Raw genomic sequence first — 13,031 nt, 5'->3', positions numbered from 1 at the left:
GCTGAATGAGAGTTTTTTGAGGCGCGCCGCCTCTTAAACCAAAAGAATATGCAGCACAGCCTCACTGTAAACATCCAAACAGTACATCGTGTTACAAGTTATTAGAGAGTTTGTGCTGTGCTACTTTTTATGTTATCTAACAAAGGCATGCTCTTAGGTAAAGAGCAAAGCTGGAATTGAGTGGTGAGCCAAAAGCAAACTATACATCTTTGTTAGGACCAGACGTACTATTGGACGTTGAGACCCTGAAAGACTTTTCATTTCTTCACAGATAAAAAAAAAAAAGAAATGCACACATAAAAAAACCAAGAGACAGACAGAGAATCATCTGAATCATTCGCCTCCCCTTCATATGTGCCCCTCGGAGCTGCAGGCCAAGACGGGAGATATGTTGTGAGAATTGCGAGAACAAAAACAATTCTCACCTTGAGATAAACAAGAGGCATCACCGAGGCCTGCTCCCTTCCTGCTGCGCTCAGCGCAGCGCACAGTTCCATCCAGGACAACGAGGAATTCAGCCAACGGTGGAGTTCACCCACTGTCAGCATAAATAAAAAAAACTAGATCCAATGAGTTCTGACAAAGCAGTGCGTAATGGGATTTGATGTCTGTGGGCGTAGATGAGGAGATAAAGTTGGAATCGATAGAACAAATAAAACAGATACTTGAAGCAAAAATGAAAGAAAGAAGTCATAAACTTGTTTGCATAGTTGAAGAAAAGCTTTGTTCTCTTGAAACACAACAAAATCCTGATTTTGTTTGGTGAAGTTGGAACTGCCATGCAGAATAAAATACTTATGCTCTTAGGAACAATTAACATTTAACTCGATATTTTATCAAAACCGGAATTAATTCAGGCAAACGATAAGAGCAGGCCGGTGGTTTGACTTGAGCGAGCGTCTCCCGAGCAGCGAGCAGACACGCCCTCACATCACTGGACTCTGCCTGTTTCATCTGGATCTAAACCGAGCTGTACCTTTCAAGTCTCAGATCGGCACAACTGACGGAAACAAACAAAACCCCTCCTGACAGCTCAAAAGCCTTTCCATGTCTGTCTGAGGTTAGTGACGCTCCGCGAGCTGACACACAGTACAGGAAACAATTGCTTCATTAGAAAGAGGTGAAATAGTTTCAAAAAGACCTCGTTCGCTGCGCTGAGAAGAAATTAATAGGCTCCAGATTGCTGCTTCAAGTGAAGTAAATTAAGTTCATGGCTGACAAAATCATTTGGTGATGGAGCTGCTTCTCTGTATTTTATAGGTCTTTGGCATTGCTGACGAAAAGGGCAGCGACTGTTATGCGTGGATTGACCTCCATTAGCATGTAAAATGATGAAAATTAGATTAATTGAGGGTAAAGCACCGGGGAGGTGTCACATCAAAAAGTATAAATCTGATCAAATAGACCACATATTACTCTGCTGACACCTACAGAGGAACAATTACAATAATGTTGCATTTGCTACAGTCAGTTACTAATGCCAAGAGAGGCTGAGATATGGATTAAAACATAAATACACAGATGTGTTAAAGGAAGCCTGTGCATGCACACAGTTGATGCACTGCCAGTCACTGAGTTCAGCACTTTGGTGTCAGGTGACGTTGTTGACAGTCTTCTTTCTTTCTTTCTTTTTTTGTTCAAACACACTAATGAACCCTCTCAGCCCACAGTTTGTTTGGATGCACTGTAATCAGATACTTGAGTCACTCGTTTTCTGTTGCATGTCTACCAGAGCAGCTGCTCGAGGCGAGTTCAAGGCCTCTGGGATGTGGATTAATCAACTTGGCGTTACCACAAGTGGTGGAATTACATTTGGCGGGTGGAAAATGTGCCATAAAAACTTAACAAGCGATAATGTCGATATTTATCGTTACGGCTTGTTGTGCTGCTCCCAAATGGCCAAAAAAATCAATTAATGCAAGTTTACGGATTCTAACTTTAAACTGAACTAAACAACTTTCTCAACAATACATCTCCTTGTTTGATAATTTCATAGGTCACTTAACAATAACTTCATTCACATCCTGAACCTGGCAACTGTCCGCACTTGAGCTGATGCAGATGTAAAAACTTGTACACATCTACAAGCACAACCATCATTACCCAGCCCTCACACTATCCCGTAATGAATGAGAGGCCTCCTTGAACTGAATTGGCATGTCAGCAGGAGAGCAGGGCTTTGTCGTTGTAACGGATGCCAACATACTTAACCCCACCATTTTAGACATTAGCTTCCACCACTGGGACTCCTGAGAAGGCTGCTTCTGGAAACACTTTTCCTTCCCGCTTCGCTTATAGCCTCTCCCTCTCTCTCTCTCTCTCTCTCCCTCTCTCTCCCCTCGAACACTTGGCAGACAGCGAGATCTTATGATTATACCAGCTTTTGTTTTCATCCTCACTGTGGCTGGATGGGTTTGGATTTCTAAGAAGTTCAAGATGTGGCAGACAGATGGGGAGATAGAGAGACCGAGATAAGGCGAGAGGAAAAAGAGAGCAGAGTATACTTTACTTACTCAGATGCTTTATGCTTTATTTGTCCCTGTGGGGAAATTGACTTGCAGCACAATCACATGGTATTTCATCACAACATCACAAAAGTCACCACTCGACATACTCGCACACATGCAGCGGAGAGAGTGGAGAACAAAGCTGTTTGAACTGAAAGTGTAATGTAGTCAGGGTGGAATCTGTCACTCAGCTTATTGCATGTTGATGACTCAGGGTAGTTTCAGCTGTAAGCAGCCCCTGATTTATGGACAGTCAGTGAACTCCTGCGGGCAGCAAGGTAGGGAGGAGAGGGAGATCACAGCCCCACAACCGCAACAGGCCCTCCTTTTTTCAGCAGGACTGAAAGAGAGAGAGAGAGAGAGAGAGAGAGAGAGAGAGAGAGAGAGAGAGAGAGAGAGAGAGAGAGAGAGAGAGAGAGAGAGAGAGAGAGCCAGGGCCTGCATTTTTCCCCATCATGCCAGACTGCTTTGCACGGCAATTAGCTGTGTCCTCATTTAGTTTGCCCCGTCCCAAAGGGTAATGAAAGTCATACATCATCTTCAGGGCCTGCTAATTATCCAGCTCAGTTGCAGGTAAGCTTTGTAACCATGAGAAGGCCCTGTCGCCCAGATATTTATTGCTCTTCCAATAAGCGGGTAAAAAAATACTCTCTTGAAAGGTTGCCTATACCAGGCACCTCACATCCTTGACATACCTTTTCGCAAATGTGCTAGTCAAAGGGGAAATGTCTTCATTCCACATAAATCATCTCTTCTGGTGTGGCAACAAAATGTTCGGCCAGAGCAGTGCGCAAGTGCTGGAAACCGGAGAACATAAACATTTTGGGGGTCAGCTTGTCTGTGCTGATTTACATGCGGATGGCTAATGGAGGAAACACAAGTGAAATACTGTACTCGGTAAGGGTATGACTGCGGGACTTTGGCCCGCTCCTGCTGTTTCAGTACCTATTATTGGGGATACATGCATGTTTGGATTGTGCTGCTCAGCTATGAAATGCATTAGTTTCATTGTCACACTAAATATACTTATTTGGAGAACAAACCCAAATATTTGCAGGTAATCTGCTACTAATGAAGACTAAATACAGCAGAATATGTTTAATCCTAACACAACTTAGTTACATTTAAAAGAAATGAGAAACATAAATGACACAGTTGTGTTTATTTGAGTTCTTTTACACAATTGTGCTTAATAGCAATAAGCAGAGTGACATATTCTCACTGTATGATTAGTGCCACAATTAGTGATCACTTAAAAAAGTAAAAACTGAACTAAAATGACTTTATGAGGATGATCTTACGACATATATTCAAAGCAAACAAAACTATCATACATGTATAGTGTACACTCTCAAAATGTGTTCTTATTTGTGACTAAAATGACAGGCAGGAGACAGCGAACACAAGGTGAATGAAAAGTGAGCAGAAGGCAGAGTATTCACTGCCATCCTAGCTACGATGACACCATAAATCCAAAGTGATGCCCTGACACGTTTGGGCCCACATCCGCTGTCACCTACATAGATAGGGAATCTGTCTTGGTCCACTGATTGCGGCCTTCATTCCTTTCTTACCTCCTGCTGTCATCCTCACCCCACCATCCCTATCCGCCTTGAGCCTGGCAGCTAGTGCAGTCTGGGTATTGGAGTCTGGAGAGCGCGGGGTGAGAGCTGGAGGCAGAGAGGAGACTAATTGTCAAGGTTATGCCTCGGAAGATGATTGATGCCAGGCTGGGCTTTCCTGTCAGCCTGTCAGGAGGCAGGAATGTTTAATGTTCTCATTATTGGTTACGCTGTTGTGTATATTTCTCTGTCAGCGCCGCCGAGCCATCTGAACTGCCAAAGCACTTCAAAGGCCTGCAGGTCATTTATCTTCCCCTGACGCTCCCAATGCTCAGCCTCAGCTGAGTGCCAGTGATTTGTTATGACTTGAGAGCTGGCTGACAGACAGGTCCTCTGTAAGGAGGGAGAAAAAAGGAATCCTTTTTGTCACACTGTGAAAACATCAATGTTCCCGTAATGGGCTACAACTGTCAGCGGAGGCCAGCACCTGACAGTTGTGTGGCCTCACTAATTTGCAGTCCCGGTGACTTGCACTCTTCCCGGTTTAGATTTGGTTGTGGTGTCACATACAAACAGGCCGCCATCTGTTGTTCGCCACCATAGGGAGGGCAGAGGAGAGGAGGGAAGGCTATGCTAATTGAAGACGCCTCGTCATCTCGTATTAATCATCGAACCTACATATCCTCTCTTTTGAAGTCAGGGCCGAGCGATGAAGAGAAAAATAACTCTGTCTCACACGACGACAGGGAGGAAGATATGGCTCAGGAACGCTGTCCAGAACATGGGGGAAAATAGAGCGAAGGGGAGGCAGAGGATAAGAGATACAGGAAGGGGGTGGGGAGGAGGGAGGTCTTAGAGGAGGCTAGAGGGGAAGAAAAGGAAGAGGTGAGGAAAGGGGAGGGGTGTGAGTGCAGCGCGAGCGAGGGAAGAGAGGAAAATCAGATCTTTGTTTCCTTTCCCAGGCCATGACATGATTAATCGTTTTCTTCTGATCTAATTTTGGAACATGAAAAACAGCACATTTGTCTTGAAGAAAAATGATGTGCCGCGCGGTGCAGATGGAAATTTCAAGCCCTGAAAAAGATTAAAGTGAAATTCCACTCCTTAGACCTAATCATGAGTTGTAGATTATACTGTCGTCTTAACCAGATGGTGGGTTTGATTCCCCGGACCCTTCCTCATATTAATGAATGCTAGACTGTTATATTTGACTTTGGTAAGTGAAATGTCTATCAGGCCTAATGGACTGCCAGCCAAACTAACACACGCTGCACCTCTTTCTGCTCTTCCTGCATTTTTCATGCCTTAGACTGGTGCTCTATGTAGAACATTGTGCTTCCCCTTCCATTTCTCACCATGTTGTCGCCCGCCCTGACTGCTAAATATTTTCACACACAGGGTGGAGAGCAAGAGCAAACTTGTGTCCACAGCTAATTTCCTCCCATAGGTTAAGGCCATAACTCTGGACTTACAAGCGTCACCTGGGGCAGGCAGGGACGGGAACTCAATACTAATATGATTAAGCTTCCAGTCAATATGACTGCATACACGGCAGTATGTTAACCAACCTAATTATGAGAGGGGTGATAAAAGGAGAGGAGTGGGTGGCCGGGCATTTCATCTCAGCACACATACGGTTGCCCCGTGGCACTGTCCTTTCTCTACCAGAGACCCTCACACACGTATACACACACACATCCAGTCCCGTATTTCATCTCGAGGACAACCCATTCCTCACTTGCCAAAGACAAATTGGGTAGCACGATTAGTTGTAGCAAACGATCCACTGCAGACCTGGCTTCTGTCTCTAATGCTGTGTTTTTAGAGGAGAAATGGATACATCTGCTGTATAACATCTTGTTATGACATTATATTCCCATCAGAGTGGGATGATGACAGTGCACCGTATTTATTAAGTAACACTGATGCTAATTTCAGTATCTGCGGGGTTCTCTAAGCTCAACTGCAAAACAACTGACATCAGCCTTATTTAATGTTGCTATCCATTATTCTTTTGCTCCATCTGTTTACTTTATGGGGAATAGTCCCACCTCATGAAAATCCAGAGACAAGACTTTGGACAGTTGTGTGGGTCGTTTTGGCTGCTGCTGGAGTACTTGGAGGCCCTTTCACCCTTTTCATGCCTGAGCTGACTCTGCTTACATTTTGTCTCATAAGGTAAATCCAGTGTAATGCTGTCCACTTTCTGGCCCAGCTATAGCTGTCCTGTCTGTTTCTGGACAGCCAGAACTGTAAAATCTGGAGGCTGATGAACTCTCGTGGCAGGCTGCCACTCTCCTTGTTCGCTAATACAGAAAATGCAAATGTTTGGAGGAAAATCTTTGAGCAGGGAAAAGACCTGAGGGAGCAAAGGGAGGCAGCCAGCACAAAACTTTATTCATGAATATGCCAGGCGCAGACTCAAAACAACAGCCCCCTGAAACTTGGACGCCATCGCAAACCGCGAACATGAACTGAGGGAGACAGAGAGAGCACAATGCCAATATGTCACACGCTAAATAGTTTTAAATTAGAGCCTGTATACGCCTGTTGGAGACTACATTCATCATACTCAATGTTGGTCTGTTTCTTGCAACCCTGGCAGTAAGAGCTTCCACATGCCAGTGTCGGCGCTGGGGAGAAACAGAATCGGGTTATCAGCAGAAGTTTACTTGTCTTTAATCAGCCTGTAGCTAATTACCAGGTTTCCACACAGCATGGCCATAAGTCATTAATCATACAGGGCGTCTGGGAGCGCTCAGCTTTGTCCCGGACCACTGCAGCAGACAGGAGCTCCCTTTTCCATGATGGAGCTCTTTCCCTCTCTCTCCTTCTCTCCCTGACTCCCTCAGAGTGGCGATGCCTCTAGTGGCAATGGCGTTGCCTATTAGGGTGTGAATTACAGGCCTCGTCATAGATACCCAAACAAAAGCCGTCTGTTGTACTTCCTGTTTCTCTTCCCAGCGGCCCTCTCCCTGCCTCTTTTACAAAAGATGACTTCAGCCTTACTTAGACAAAACTCACAGTGAGATACATGTGCCACGTTTGTCTGTGGATGCATTGTCACTCAACAAATCGGTGCTACAGGATGATGTCAGCGTTTCATTGGCTAGTTAGCTCGTCTGACGTTAGGTTCAGTCGAAAGTTGCCATGGAGAAAAGTGCGCCAGTAATATTTTGCAGTGAAAGTGGAGGTGAGAAATAAAATTGTCATTTATCTGGACCAGGTGATACATCATTCTGTCTGCACTGCAACGCCCTCACTCACCAGTGACTAAATGGGCCTGGGCTGTTTTCAAATTACAACACAGAGGTGCTGAGGTCTCCACAAGGATCCATCCATGGTGCTCTGACGGCAACATTTTTAATCTGCCGTCCATGCAGCTAAAAGGTTCATCTATGTGACAGTTAGAGACGGATTGTTCTGCTGAAGTGTTTCCAATGGGTGCATGCAACCAGTCAACGCCATGCGCAAAATAACAGGACAGCAAGTACGAGAGGAAGAAGGAGACGAAGGACAGCAGAGAGGATGTCTTCTTCCATCACTCTGATCCCTCGGACAGCTCCATTCACTGTCCTCCATCACTCTTTGACAGGGGGTATTTCAAGCGACCCAACTCTGTTTCCGTGCTACTGAAATCCTATGCTCAAACGTACACATACGAGCATCATTCCAACGAAAAAAAGATGTTGGAAAGGCGCTGGCAACTGCAAAATGAAGCTTTCAGCTGCTTTTCATGCTACTGCGTGGCAAACTCCCATGGTTGGCTGAACGTCTCCATCGACCAGGTTGAACAAAACATCCCTTTGTGCACCGTGGAGGTCAACCTGTTTCCCATCACAAATAGCACATACATTAGCGCTCAAAAAAATGCGACGTTAAGTGAAAGTCTTTCTGTTGGATGTGCAGGCTTTTGTCAGGAAGAAAGCAAGGTTGCGTTTCCTCTTGCGTTTAAGTCTTCAACTATTTGAGCACAAGGTTGTGAAGACAGACGGTGCGTCATGTAAAAGTAAAAGACCGGCATCAAATGAAAGATTGTTTAAAGTCAGAACTGCCAAAGCTTTATGCCCATCATTTATCTTGTTACCAATAGATCAAATTCACTTCATGGCAGAGTCATAAAAATGTATGAGAATGTAAATGGCTGAGTGACCCATTCATCTTGTTTAAAGTGGCAAATGTAACATGCTTCTCATCCTGGGTGATAAACTCATACTTCACTCTTTTATGAAGGATTCATTGTTGATGGTGAAACGTCCTGAATTTCATTACGGTGGCAGGTAGAGAAGCTCTGCCAAGGTACTCCTGCAGCAGCACAGTATGTGTAAATCACTCAAGCTGTCTTATGCTGAGGACAGACCAAAATGCTGTTTGTTTCTTTTTTTTTTTTTTTCAGCAAGTTAAAATCAGCCCTCGACGTTTTCTACAGGCACTTTGTTAAAGTTCGCAGTGTTTTATCCGAAAGTCAAACTGAACCCTCGCTACTTTAAAAGCCAGTTCACCCCTTTAAAAAAAACATGATAGCATGTGACATTTTCACTTCATGTGTTTTTCTTTGATGTTGTTTCCTGAAAAATAACATCAATCATTCTGATTTCCTCTCCAGAAGAAAAAGTCCATGTGACTGACTCCCATTTGGCTTCCCGGCCCTGAAAAGTTGTATTTTAAAAAAATCTCAGCGGACAAAAAAAATGCAATCATGCCACTAAAACTCAATATTTCTGCTGGACACAGTGAGTGGTGAGTGAATCAAAGGGCAGGTTTTTCCCTCACACCAACCCGCCCACACGCATACATTCAAAGCGCTCGCGTACACACATGCTCCGAGACAGAAACATACACACATTAGTTGACAGGGCAGTACACTGAGGTGGTTTATGCTTCTTGTCAGTTGGAGGGCGTGATGAAGTAATGATTAATATGGGGGATGTTTGGAAATGTAAATCTGTGCTGCAGCACAAATAAACCAGGGGGGTTTCTGGGGATGATTAAATGGACATTTCACAGTTGATTGAGCATGCAAAAAGTCATCCATTTCCCCCTAACTCTGTAAACAGCAACGGCTACCCCCTTTCCTGTGAAGTATATGATGGTCGTTGTGGTTTTATATGCACACACAGGCCATTGAAGACGAATGAGTAGCTCAATTTATATAACCACTGGGATCTCCTGATTAGGTAATTTATATGGAGGACAGGTTTATAACTGCTAACTCACCGTCATGTCCCGCAACAATTACTCCTGAAATCCGGCTGTAAAAGCAGACAGTAAATTCTGCATTTTTCTTTTGCTGTCATCAGGGCCCATAACCTGAGATCTGATTTTCAATAAATCTTTTTTTTTGTTTTATGAAATGGAGGGCAATTACATCGAGAGAGAGACTTTCAGAATTGATCCGAGTCGTGGAGAGTGGCATGTATACTGTCTGAGACTGCCCTCGGTGGCTTTTGGTGAATCTAAAAAGCTTCCAATTTACAGTATGTGCCCCACATATTTAAGAAAATGGACTATCATCTCTTAATGGGTCAGGAGCTCATCTACTGGGGGTGAAAGGAAGAAAATATGTCCACACAGACTCGAATGAATTCCCATTAGTGCTGGCTGATGACTAAAACCTCACTAATCTGATCAATATATGACAAACAGAGTGAAAGAATGACAAACAATTCAAACAGTAGGAGTAAAGAAAACCAAGAGTGAGTTGCCATCAGACGTAAACTCCTGCCACCTCAGCCTGCATACACCAATAAACAAGCACTACAGATGTTGGCTGCAACACTGATCACAAAGCCAAATACAATCACTGTAAGCGTTCTCAACTGCAGGGTAGTTTATTCAAGAGATTCAAGACGTCTTTAATGTCAGTGTCTCCAAAAAGAAAATAGCAGTTGTGACTCCAATTTAGAGATAGAAATATAAATAATTCAAAGAGTTGTGAAACATAATTGTGAATTACATACAACTGACACAGAATAACAGCAGTTAAAATTGACAGGGTCAAAAGGTCATCCATGACTTTATTGTTCTTGCAGTTGACAGGAAAATACTTTTGACATTTGACTGTAAGTAAACAGTGACGTAAGCTCTCCTTTTTTCTGGCTAATTACATATTGTTTAAAGTGTTGAAGTCTGATCAATACTTAAATTGTTATTATTTTTTGAATTATTTTAGATTCCATAAAAAGTTGGATCATTAAAAAGTTTTTGATCATTCATCTGCACCAAGTTTCAAACATAACAAATCATCTGTCTGACAATTTACATATTTACGATAAGGTCAATAACATGGTGTAATTCTCTTGTTTGTCTTTGAAGTCCTAAATAAAATGAAAGTAATTTGAAAGAACATGGCACTTCTCAGCTACTTTCTATTTCACTGTGTGACGCCGCCTGATGAAAAAAGGAAAAGAAAACATGCACGTTACATTAGGATTCCTTAAAAGTTTAACACTGTGGTCCAGCATTCACTGAAAATTGGTTTCGACGTCTCTCTCGGTACATGTTGGTTTGTTCTGGACAGCATCTGGTGAGAAGTGGATGTGTGCTATTAACAAGTCCTCCGGCTGGGGTCCCACCCCAGCATGGCTGCTTGTAAATGGCACTCTCTTATGGAGACAAATCACCCACTGGTTTGGGTTTCAATGAAAGGGGATACAGTTAGAGTACATAAATATAGCCGTAGGAAACACCACTAACCATGTGATACTCAAACGATAGACTTTTTGTGGCCAAGAGCCAGGTTTCACTCCAAAGAGACTCAGCTACGAGAACAGCTAAAAGCTCACAGCACACAGTGAGGATGGAAATTAAATCTGCAACAGAGCCTGGGCTCAGATAGTTTTCAACAAGCACATTTAGCTGAACAGATGAGGTGGATGAACCATTAAATAGCACACAGAAAATACGGGCACAACTGTGTGTTGACCGTGTGCGAAGTCTGCAGCTTTCACTTGGATTTTAATGTGTGTTTCAGCCAAATATAGTCAAAGAGATGTCTGCAGAGGAACTAAAAAGTAATGAGGAAAGATAGGACAAGAGAGATATACCCCTGTGAGTGCTTATTAAAAACCTGACATGCAGAATCTTGCGTGTGTGTGAGGAGGGTGTCGAGTGTGAACATGCAAAACATGTAGTGTAAGTAATAACTGGTTCAGCAACACAAAACAAAATTAGGAGAATTGCAGGTAGTTGCACCTCTTTTGTCTGCACAATACAGTGTTGAGGGATATTAATATACGGACACGAATACTTTGTTTCCCCATTAGTGGCCGATGCAGAAGCGATGCATGTATGATTAAACGGACGATTGAGTGTTGTCATGATAATTGTTATTAATTAAAAGCAGCTTTCTGGATCTGAGAAGATGCCTACAATGCAGTCAGTGTGATGCATGCCACAGCAGCTGTACTGAAATGTTGAACTCGACACACTGACAGACAGCAGAGCACTTTACCATGCAACGCTGTATCACACAGCTCGTGGATCAAATTAGCAATTACAGCCTCAAAGTTCATGAGATTTAAGGGGGAAAAAAGCATTTTGCATCTCACATGGCTGACTTCCCCATCATCTTCGTATTTGTTCACAGCTGTCACATTGATTCTCTTTCTTTTTCGCTCAGGAACAAGGGGATATTGTTCTATCGCTTCAGAGTGAAAGCATGCAGGCACTCAACCTGTCGAAACCACGCTGGTCTGTGTTGAGCTCTGAACTGGAAAATGCTGGCTGCCTCCCTGCAGTTCTGGACTGTCTGAAACAGTGGTACTCAAACATTTTCATGTCACAGAGCCCTGGATAGACACACATTAGGCCACATAATGTGCAGCCAGTAAGATTTCATCCCCTTGCCTCCCATATGGTAAAATCTTTGCCACTGTACAATACTGAGTTGAATAACTGCCTGCAGTCTGTGTGCTACAAATGTGAGATAATTTCTTCACCAGCCCTGCAAAAAAAATCCTAGAACTTGCTCTTAAGCAAGCCACTGGTCTAAAAGTAAATGAGATTAATGCCATTAGCAGTTATGAGTTGAACCACATTCATCAAAAGAATGGGTGGCTCAGCTCTTATCAGAGGGCATAATCAACAGGTGCTCGAAAGCAAACACTTGGATAATTAATCATCTGCATATCAAGTCTGCTTTTCCAAAAGAGTGTGCACAAAAGTCAGCGTAGTGCCAGACACATTAAACATTAACAGAAGAATAATATTTAAAAGAACAATGCCTTTTGATTGGCGGCATCCATGAAATGGAGTCTGAATGACAGAGTAGTGAATAATATTCTTCGGCTTTGTTTGCAGAGTGGCCTCCCACAAAGAACCGACGGTGTTTCTTTGAACTAGCATTTAGACCAGCAAACACAGGCATTTGCCAAAAAAAAAACAAAACAGATGCATTCATATTTCATAATAGGGCTCCCATGTGAGCACTGAGGGTAAACCACACATCAAAATTTAAAACGGATCTATTTTTCATACTCACAACATCAGATCGCTCGTATTACCTGTGGAGCCCTGGTCTGAGGCCTACTCGCAAATGCATGTAAAGCACACGAGGCATTCAGCTGCACCTCGGCTGCTTCTGGTTATGCAGTGTTTCACGACACCCTGTTTGCACTGAAGTACCGAACAGCTTATTAATCTGTGCTGAGAGGTCTCCCATCCATCCAGGCATATGGCTGTTTGCCTGTGGAACATTTTAAAGGCAAGCAGGTCTATACAACAACCATTAAAAGCACAGAGAGCCATATCCCTGTAAATTATTTAGCTGGGAGAGGGTAGTAAATCAGTGTGAGTGTCATATACTGAACATAGCACACGCTGGAGTGAAAAATGCATACAGAGCGACTATTCACACATGGCGCTGAGCGTGGCATTTAAAACCCTGTGTCGTCCGCCGTCTCTCCGCAGCCCTGTCAACTTCAGTCACAACTAATTCATTGAAGTTGATTATGAATGATCC

Source organism: Chaetodon trifascialis, chromosome 13, assembly GCF_039877785.1.
Source record: "Chaetodon trifascialis isolate fChaTrf1 chromosome 13, fChaTrf1.hap1, whole genome shotgun sequence".
NCBI classification, from domain to species: Eukaryota; Metazoa; Chordata; class Actinopteri; order Chaetodontiformes; family Chaetodontidae; genus Chaetodon; species Chaetodon trifascialis.
Note: the sequence above shows the minus strand (reverse complement) of the source record.